The 10,530-nt window shown below is 48.9% G+C and overlaps 1 long non-coding RNA gene across 1 annotated transcript in view; it reads right to left on the bottom strand.

Moving 5' to 3' along the window:
* Window positions 1-242: 242 nt before the first annotated feature.
* Window positions 243-10,530, bottom strand: part of LOC123615367 (uncharacterized) — a 26,969-nt gene continuing 16,681 nt past the window's right edge. The window contains exons 2-3 of the long non-coding RNA XR_012509060.1: window positions 4,345-4,438; window positions 243-1,498 (exon numbers count right to left, since the gene is read on the bottom strand). This is a non-coding gene — a long non-coding RNA (uncharacterized LOC123615367). The remainder of the gene's footprint in view (window positions 1,499-4,344; window positions 4,439-10,530) is intronic.

Below are 10,530 nucleotides of genomic sequence, written 5' to 3'. Positions count from 1 at the left end.
GTCTCTTATGGTGAGACTTTTGACACGTCACCTGGCCCCGTCGGGTCTCCGTGTGCTCAACGATGTAATGCAGCTGAAGGCGTGAGCTTCCCCACCCTCTCAGGTCCAGCTGACTAACTCCAACTCCAGCTCACACTCTGTGAAACGCTCTCTCCACGATCTCTGCAAATCCCCGCAGGCACCTCTGCCCCAGGATTCTGCTCACTGCATCAGCTCCGTCAACTTGAATAATATAATAGACATTTTACTGCCAAAAGCAAATTTATTTGGGAATAGCCAGAAGAATTGCAGTTTGGGATGTGCAACTGGTAGACCATAGGCACATCCAGAGAGGAAGGAAAGGGGGTTCGCTTTTATAGGGAAAAGGAGGGAGTCGGGAGGGGCTGTAGGAACCAGAATCCTTTGAAGGAAGCGGGGAGCCCAAAGTATGGAGGCTTCTCGTTGCTTGGGCTGCTGCGGTCTCCGATTGGCTGGGCTGTCAGGGTAGAGAGAAGTTTTCTTCTTCCTGCAGGATAGTAAAGTAGGCAACACCTTCCTTCCATTCAGGATGTAGTGGCTCTTCCTGTTTGGAGTAACTGACCATGCATGGCGTGGCATGAGAGGTCCCTCTTTAGGCCTTCTCAACCCCAATTTTAGCTGAGGTTTGTTTAATTCCACAGCTCCAATGGGACACCTGGCCCACCTTAAACTTGCACATACCCACCTGCAAGTGTGCTAGGCTTTGCTGAAGGGAGTCCTCTTAGGGTAGGTTCCCTAGCAGCACAAGAGAGGAGCCAGCCTTTGTACCCGCTTTACCACTCAGTCATCAGCTGTGGGGAGCAGGCGCATGTAATCAGCTTGGAGCAGTTCCCCCGGAAGTGGGCAGCAGCTAATATTCACAGTATTCTGAGGGTGGTGGAGGGGGGCTGGGAGCAGCAGCCACTGACCCTGTAACTGGACCTGGCCGGCACCACCAGCATCCACGACAGGGAAGAGGTGGGAATGGTGCTCTGAAGCTTCCATCACAAAAACACAGCTTCATACTCAGCATGAGGCTCTCAGTTCCTAAATGTCCCAGGCCCACCCCTCAGGGGGCCCCCCACCCACGCAATTCCACCTTCACACCCTCCTCGACCTCTTTTCTCCCTGTTTTCTGCCCCTCTTTCTGTTATCTCCCCTCCCTCTCTGGAATGAACAAACAAAAAGTCTGATTTTCTTCCATAGAACAGTTTAATCATTTTTTAACTCTTCTGTTGCCTGAGCTGCTGCCAACACTCTGTATCTGGTGACCAGCATCCCGGTTTGTCAGGTTTAGCACTAAAAGTCCCACATCCCAGAAGCCCCTCTGTCCTGGGAAAATCGGAACACTTGGTCACCCTCTGAATTGCTCTTTTGGCCACTGTGACTTACAGAAGCTTCCTCCCAAATGGAGAGTAGGTATGGTGTTTGCTAAATGGCCAGTCATCTTTTCTTTTGGATCGGGAATCAGGATGAATTCCATCAAGTGCTGCTACAGCCTCTATTAAGAGAACTACATGATTTAATCTGCCAGTGGAGTAATTACATTAGTATGTTTCCCAATCTTGAATGGTCCTCTGTTGCTAGAGTAAGCCACATCTGAGCACACTGTGTTTCTCATGATCTCATGCTTGATTTGATATACTAATATTTTGTAGGTAACTTTTGTTTGCAAATGAGGTTCATTTACAGTTTTCTTTGGATCCTTGTGTCTGAGGTTGGTGCCTGGAATAGACTTGCCTTATAAACTGAGCTTGGGAACTTTTCCACTTTTGCTCATTTGCTTTCTGCCCGGCCTGAGCACATGAGCCAAAAATGAGAAAGAAAAGCTATTCAAAAATATAATACAGGAAACTTTCCTCAAGAGGAAGAACTTAAGTTTTCATCCAAAAGACATAAGTGCAGAAAAAAATTTGTTGAAAGTGATAGATATCAAGAAATATAGTAGTTAATAAAGAAAGTAATTCTTCGTGCATTCACAGAGGAAAAAGGCATTTTCAGAGGGAGAGGGGTTCATGAGCTCATATCAGTTTCACTCTCTTCCTCAGCAGTTTTCAATCCAGTGGATAAGAGAGAAATGTCCACAAACTGCAGTGAAAATGTGAACCTCAAATGCTGTGACCATTCAGTTTGTCATTTGAGCCAAAAAGCAATAGGAAAACATTACGAAAGAATGTGAAAGAACTCAGGAAATACAGCACCTAGGAACTCTTCTTTACAAATCTAATTGAAAGTTCTATCCAGGCAAAGTATATCCAAAGGGAAAGGAAACTGGAGAAGTGATGGTAATTAGGGGGGAAGATAGAGAGGTGGAGGGAGGTGGGAATAACCCCAATCCTGGGACTTTCTAGAGCAAAGCTGTGGGAAGGCTGTTGTAAAGGCAAAACTGCGTATGTTTCAAGTTGTCCTTGAAATATAAAAATCAAGAGACAGGGGTTCCCTAGTATGAAGAACTCAGGCAACAAATCACCCATGATTCTTCAAAAGAAAAAAAAAGCTATTTCACAATAAAATAGAGCATCAAAATAAAAAAAAAATAATGGAAAAGTATGAAAAACGACAAGCACTGAATATAATAAAATATAGCAAAAAAGGAACCCTGTGGAAGAGAATCCAAAAGTTATAAACTTAGACAAAAAAAAAATAATTCAGTGAACAAAAATTGGCAGAGGATCTTCAGAGGAAAAAAATCCCTACTAATTTCTTCATCTTTTAGAATCCAAAGCCAGATCAAGTTGTCTAGAATTGAAACATCTTTAAGATAAAATGACTTGCAGCTCGTATTGTTTCTCATAACTTTTTTTTCTTAATCTGAGGGACACTTTTAAGAGTGATGGGTTTTGAATTGAAGAAACATTGTTTCCATTTCACTTCTGGTTTTTCACTGCTGCTATTAAATTTAAGCAAAAGTTGACAATTTTATTTTTAAATAGCATGTGTGAAATAATCCCATTTTATCAAGCTGTTTCTGTTTGGGAATCTGTACATATTCCAGATATTGAGAATGTCCACCACCCAATTTTAACAATTTTGTCTGGATGGTGGGATGTTAGATTGCACAGGGGGGCTTCTAATTTCTTCTTCTTTTCTTTTTGCTTCTCTCTTTTGCTTAAATTCTTTGTGATCATGCATTATTTTTGTAAAATCAAAAAGGTCATTATTCTTAAAGAAAAGAAAGCGAGAGAAAGGGGGTGGTAGGCAAAGGGGAAAGGAGAAAAGGTTCAAGTATAGAAACGTGACTCAAGTTGGTTGATGGCACTCATTCCTATAATCACTGCTTGAACCACTGGGGAAGGGGGAGGGGGGTCTCTTTCCGCTTGACCAGCTAGCCTGGTCAGATGACAGCACATAGACAAAGGGGGCATCCGCATGGGGGAGCCTGAAAGAGGATTAAGCTCAGACAAAGGACAGCAGATAAACACATAAAAATAGAGAGCAGTAGAGCCCCTGGATCAAGCCATGCCTGAAGCCTAAGCCTTTCGGTTACTGAGTCAATAAATTGCCCTCTTTGCTTAATCCAGGTATATAATGATTTTCTATCATATATAACTGCAAGCATTCCAAAAAAGCAGCCTCCAAAGGCCCTTCTAGTTGAGATTTGGGAATTCTTCTATCTTATAAATGCTTTCCGGCTAAGCTCCTGCCAGTATTCCTGATTAAGTCTCAGTTGCACATCCTGTTCCCAAGGCTAATTGTCAAGTAAAGCAGTAGCAAGTGGCCGAGCCCCACTGAGCCGACACTGAGGTGGAACAGCATGCCGCATGTGACATTTCCCTCATGCCCAAGACACCACTCACTGGCCTCATCCTTCAGAGACTCTGCCCAGGCAGTCCTACTCTTCTTCCAAAGAAGTACAAGGGAAGACTTCAGCTCTCCCACTAATTTCCAGGAAGGAAAACTCTGGGATGGAAAGCAAGAGGAATTTAAGCCAAGCGTCAGTTTAAAGGTGACTTTTATAAAGATCCAGCTGACTTCCCCCAGGAAGATGGTCCTGTGGGAGCATTGTGCATGGTCAGCCCCAAAGGCTGCTATTGGTGAGGACAGTAAGTTAGGAACTCCAGGCTCCCATGGGTCCCAGAAAATGAGATGGGGGTGCAGGTGAGAGGCACCAGCCAGAACTTCCTCCCACGGCTGACCAAGCCCCACACTGGAATTCCTGGCTCCCTCCCTGCTGTCCTTGGCTTCTATAGATAGGGGCCTGCCTTTCCCCCACCAGCTACGAGCTCAGAGTGAAGAGCTAAAATATGACCATATCTGAACATCCTCAGCCCACCCTGCCCTGGCCCACAGTGTTCAGAGCCGAATGAACAAGTGAATGAGTGAATGAATGAAGCAGGTTATGCATACCTGGCACGATCACGATTCTTGGCTCTGGAGGTCCCAGGAGTTAAGGCAGGCAGGTCCCTGCTCCCTGGTGCTCACGTTCTTTCAGATCACACAGCTAAACGAGAGAAAGGAGAGGCCATCTGGGCAGGGGCCTGGCGTTGGGGACATCAGGTCGCCTTGGGCAATCTCTGCCACTTAGACTTGCCCAACCTCCTAACTAGCGCTAAATGTCTCCTGTCCAAGCCAATTTCTTCACGTGTCTGCAGCAGACATGGCATTTGCAGGTTTCTCTGAGCAGCAGAGCTGCCACAGGGCAGCACCAGGAAGAGACTTGGGGACAGGGGCCCAGGAGGAAGCAGCCCTCTCCTCTCCTGAGTTCCTGCAGGGACTTAATTCAGCCTGGTCTCCAATTGTCCAGAATCGTCATTTCTGAAATGGGCTTTCCCATCGAGTCCTCATGTGGTGCTGAGTGTCACAATCCATCTTATTAGAATCAAGAACCCATTCCCTGACCAGATCTGGTGTGATACTTCAGGCGGTGGGGACAGGGGAGGCCTATGCAAGTAAGCTGTCTTCTCCTTCGCAGCGACCAGCCCTGGGGCTCTGTGAGGTCAGAGCAGGAGGTCCTGGGGGGCCCCTTCTGAAGGGCCTTGGGATCTTCCTCATTCTCTATTCACATAAGAGAGCCACTCAGATACTCAGGGTCAAATAAGTCCAAGGAATTTCTATGTCCATCCAGAGAAGGGAGACAGCTGGCCAACTCTCCCTTAAAAAACAGTAAGTCGTGCACTCAGGCACCTGAGATGGCGTGGGGGTAGGGATCATGCTCCCATTTCACCAGTGGAGAAACTGAGGCCCCAAGCGGGGACATGATTTCCCTGAGGTCATGGAGAGCCTCCCCTGTGGACTCCTGGCCCAGTGCTCCTCCCTGTGCTGCAACACGGAAGCTGGGGAACCTTCTCCTCTCATACTGAAGTCATTGAGACACAACCCAGTGGTCCAAAATATGAGCTGCAGGAAGAGGCAAGAAGATTACACGCAAAAAGGAGCCAAATTTGATGATTCTCCAAAATTCTCTAGTTATTTGAAAAACAGTCCCTTCTCTGAAACTTCTCCAGGCCTAAGATGTTACCAAATACTTTTTAAAGTCGCAGATTAAATTGTTTCTGATATTTTCAGGAGCTCCATGTCAGAAGCTGATGTTAATATTTCATGAGAGACAGGCCCCATGGAACAAATGCAAAATCAATGCCATCTGTCTCCAGGAAGCTACTCGAGATTCCAGACATCAGAGAAACCTGACACAAGGAGATTCGGGAGCGATAGATAGCCCCACAGAGGCGGGGAAAGACGGAAGGGGAAGAGATTCGTTTGTAGTCAAGAGAAATCCCCCTTTGATTGTTAAAAAAAAAAAAAATTAGTGAGATTAGGCCATTTCTGAATGATTCTTCTTTCTTTAATATCCTCAGCCCAAAAGCAAGTTTGTAACACAAGCAACACACTTGGCAGCAGGGTGGTATGTGGTCAGATAACAGGAGAGACTTCCTCAGCGAGAAATGTGGCATGCAGGAAGAAGTCAAGTGAGGCTGATCAGCATGAATGCCTTTTAGCCCAGAGGCAGGGGACTGCACACGATGGCCTACCAGGGCGCTTAAGGCCAAGTCTTCTAAGAAGGCTGGCTCAGCAGATATACGATTGGAATACCACTCTAGGAAGAGGGGGTGGTTAGAAAGCACCCTGAGGCTTCGCAGACTCACCAGAGCACCACCTAGGCTTGGTAAGTGGGCCGAGGTGGCTCCAGAAGTCCAGGCTGCGGGATGCACCGCGACCACTAGTCAGCCATCAGCAGGCTCCCTGGGGAGCACACGGCAGACTCCTAGGGTGGCCCGTCCAGGCAGGCATCTGTGATCCCCTGTGGATGTGGCCGCTCTGGCTCTGACGTCCCTGAAGACTACAGAGCCCTTGAACGGCTTCCCTTCCTTGTTGCTTGTGTACATATTATCTCTATGATGACCCCACACCCCGGACACTAATGGGGACACAAGGCTGGCGATGGCAAGATGTGTGTGAATGGGGAGCAAGGGGCACATCTCGTCATGGCCTTGGACCATCACAGGGCCCTTTGCAGTCCTGTGTGCTCCAGCTTCCCTGCACATCAGTGACATTTGCTGGTCCAGCACACAGAGCATTGTCACCCCACTGTCCTGCCTCCTCCCTCTGCCCATTTCCGGCTCTCCTCTCCCAGATGGTGTTGAGTAGGTGCTGTGGAAGGTCAGCCCACAGTTCTCCACGACACCATCTCTTCTAACCCTCTGGCCTTTGGCCGTTGAAGGGGTCACGCCTCTTGTCCCTTTTGCTCTCTCTTCAGCCTGGTTTCCCTGAGGACTGCCTCGGTCCTTGATTGGATTGGGGCCGCGTCAGGCAGAGCGCTTTGGTGATAAATGATATTCATTGAATGGCTGAATTGGAGCAGATCTGCCAAAGGACAGGCTGCCACGCTGCTGCAGCCATCAGGGTCACAATGAGCAGGGGCCTCGGGGGCTGGACAAATGTGTCTTAATGTGGCTTGACAGTCAGGACCTAGGGTGACAAGTGACAGAAACACAGTCCAAGCCAGATCCAGCAAAGAGGGAGGATATGTGGGCTCAACAACAAACCCCAGGAAGGGTGGGGGTCCAGAGGGGCCTTGGGGAGGACCTGGCTCCTCAGGACTCTGCTCCATCTGTCACCTCTGTCTCTTCCCACGTGAGCAGCATCCTGTCAGAGAGGCTTCCGTTGCATGGCCGGACTGTGGCAGCCACGGCTCCCGGGCTCCCAGTTTCCCTGCTTCCCTAGGGATGATGAGGTTGGGGGTGAGCATCTTCCCTTGGCTGCTAACTGAAAACTCCTCCCGATTTGCTGGCTTGGGTCACATCCCCCTCACCCCAGGATCTGCCTGATGGAGCGAGGGAGAAGTTCCCCCAAAGAGGAAGGGTGCTGCTGTTAGAGAAGAGGCAAGGGTGCCGTCCCAGCGAAGGGGAGGATGCTCACGATGCGGCTGGTCTCCAGCAGCACCCTGAGGAACCACCTCTGTCAGGGATCCTGCATCCGCAAGAGCCAGCCTGTGTGGCAGTTGTACACCTTCTGTAATCTGACTGGGGCTTTTCCTGGCTTCACCCCAATCTGTGGAGAGGCTGGCTGGCAGTGGAGATGGGTTGGTGGGGCTCCCCTCCCCAGATGTAGTCTGAACAGGGCCCTCAAAGCTTCAGTGTCAGCGAAACACACAGTCAGCTCGCTGAGCATGTGTATGCGTCAGCTAGGGCTGTGGTAACAAAACACCGCAGACCGAGGGGCAACCGACATTGATTTTCTCACAACTTTGGAGGCCAGATGTTTAAGATCAAGGTGCCAGCAAAGATAGGTTTCACACTGAGGCATCCTTTGGCTTGCAGGCCGCTGCCTTCTCTGTGTGTACCCACATGGCCTTTATCCTGTGCTTGGGGTGGGGAGAGAGAGGGATCTCTCTTCCTCTTAAAAAGGACATCAGTCCCATGGGATTAGGACGACAGTCTTCTGACCTCATTAACTTCATTACCTCCTAAAGACCCCATCTCCAGATACAGTCCATTGGGCATTGGGAGTTAGAGCTTCAGCATATGAGTTTGGGAGACACAGTGCCGTCCATAGCAGCATACCAGGTACCCTGATGGTGGGGGCAATGGAAGAAGCCTGAAGGCAGTGTGTCCCTTATGCCCTTCAGGTCCCAGACACTGCCCAGCCCTGGACTGGGCTGAGGGTAGGTACACCTCCGAGCACACAGTCAGGCCCTGCTCTACAAGGTGTCCACCATTCTCTGCAACACTCTGCCCACCCTGGAGGTGTTACTGAAGGCAAGTGTGTGTGCCCGCTGCACCATGAGGCCAAACAAACTGAAACATTGGAGTCTGGAGCAGAGAAAGGTTTACTGCAGAGCCGAGCAAGGGGTGGCTCATGTCCAAGAAAACCCCCAACTCCTCAAAGGGTTTCAGCAAAGTATATTTAAAGGCCAGGTGAGGAAGAGGGGTCGCAGAGTACGCGATCAGCTCATGCACAATTCTCTGATTGGTTGATGTTGAGGGGAGTCTCCAGACACGTGCTCCACAGGCAGAGGGACGCGGAGGCAGAGCGGCAGATACCTACGGCAAGAAGCTGCTGGTGTGCAGGGCAACTGCGAGTGACAAGGGGACACGGGCTGGTCACGACGCTCTCCGAGCAGGCACCTCTCCGGGGCTGAGACCAGCCCCAAGTGACCAGGAGAGGGCAGGCACCCCACAGAGCTTAGTCTCTATGGACAAGCCCAGGCCACATTCCAAATGACCAAAAGCCACCACTGGGAGCTGGGCGCCTCCCTGGGGCTCCTGCCCGCCCACCGTAAGTGTAGGAAGCCATGTGCCCAAGTTGGCTGCTCAGAAGCGACTCATCCTGACCCGGGTCTGTGAGCACATGGCAGGACAAGGACAAAGACTCAATCTACCAAGTTAATCAAGTCAGATAATTCTCTTGTCTGCATCATAATTACTTTCTTCAGAGGAACACATTATGGCAAAATGTTGGGGATTTTTTCAAAGAAAAGTCATTTTCCTCACTACTATTATTTTTAATGAGCTAAGTGGTGCTAGTTTTTAAATTGCAAGCAAGAGAGAAAACACACATACAGAGTAGTTGACAATTTTAATTTTCAACAATTGTGGTTAATGCTACTAATGGCTTCCACCATGGTTCATACCCTTTTGTCTAAAACCCAAACCCCAAACTTCTATACTTTAGAATAAAAAGATGATTTGGGCCAATTAGTGACTGCCTTGTGCATCCCACTGACCCTTCTCTGAAAAATCATTCTATGCTGTACCCATTTTTCAGAATCATGAGGTGTACCGAGGACCTTTACTGGGAAGTGGAACAGTCTGGGGGAAAAGGCTAAATTTAGACCCTTTGGCTTATGACCTGAATTGAGCATCAGAGGGCCTCAGCCATTCCCTGCAAATGACTCTGCCACCAACAGTATGAAACACTCCAACACAAAATCACCAAATGGACAGCGAGCAGCAAACAGCATGCTGTGGGCTCTTTTAAAAATAAGCCACATTGTTCCCCAACTGCCTATTAATAGCTTGAAAAGACATCTGCTCCTAATTTGGTCTTCTCAAACCAAGAAATCTTCCCTTCACTTCCTCCAGGCCTGGGTAAAATCAATCAAACAATGAAATTTATCAAGCACCAAGCACATTCTGGCCCAGGGCTTGGAGCCAAGTCTGCAATCCGACCCAAGCCACCCTAAAGCCTAGGTCTGCAGGGAGCAGGCATCCTTTCTCCAGCACCAACATCCTTCTACACTCAAGCAGTGCAGAGACCACTAAGAGAGAACCCAGTGTTGGTAAGTCCCACCCACTTCAGTACCCAAGAGCCCTCTGCTTCATTATCAAGGGTCAGCTGTAGCATCAAATCCTGACTCCAGGCATAGCCCACCTTGGACTCCGCCAGTAACAGGCAGCTCACTGCTTCTCTATCCCTGAATATCTGAGGCTGTTAAACACATGTAAAACCCATCTCCCCTAGTAGGTCCAATTCTGCTCTCAGGGGCCACATGTAGCTGGCCAATTCTTCTGCCTATGACAGTCCTTCAGCTACTTGAGGAGAGATGTCTGCTGTCACTATGGCTTCTCTCCAGCTTTGATATCTGTTATGGACCCAATGCCCAGACAGAACAACTGAGTCTAGTGACATAAAGCCACAGGATGGTTCTGCCTCATTCCAGGGCAGCACCCCTGAGTCTTCGAGTGTCTCCCCAACGCCCACTCCTGCAGTTCCAGACCACAGCTCACATCCCCAGCACACCGTGCTCGCCCCCACCTGGGGACCTGCCGGCTCTTCTCTGCCCAGCATGATTACTCCAGTTTCTACACAGCTGGTCCCCATCTCAGCATTCGGGTGCCAGGTCGCAAGTAGCCTTCCCAACCTCCCTGCTACAATGCACCCCCATCATGCCCAGGCACACTGTTCTTTTTTAATATTCTGCACAGCAGTGAACACTATCTGTTTTATTTTTCTTCCTTTTTATTCACGTGTTTATTATCTCTCTCCCTCTCTAGAACGGAGGACCATGAATAAGCACAGGGTGAGACCTCCATAAATGGTCGTCATTTGAATAAAGAAAACAACTTTCCAGGCAGAAGAAACGGCAGCAGGAGC

Source organism: Camelus bactrianus, chromosome 9 (assembly GCF_048773025.1).
Source record: "Camelus bactrianus isolate YW-2024 breed Bactrian camel chromosome 9, ASM4877302v1, whole genome shotgun sequence".
Lineage (NCBI taxonomy): Eukaryota > Metazoa > Chordata > Mammalia > Artiodactyla > Camelidae > Camelus > Camelus bactrianus.
The sequence above is the reverse complement of the archived record's forward strand: the minus strand, read 5'-3'. Positions and strand labels throughout refer to the sequence as shown.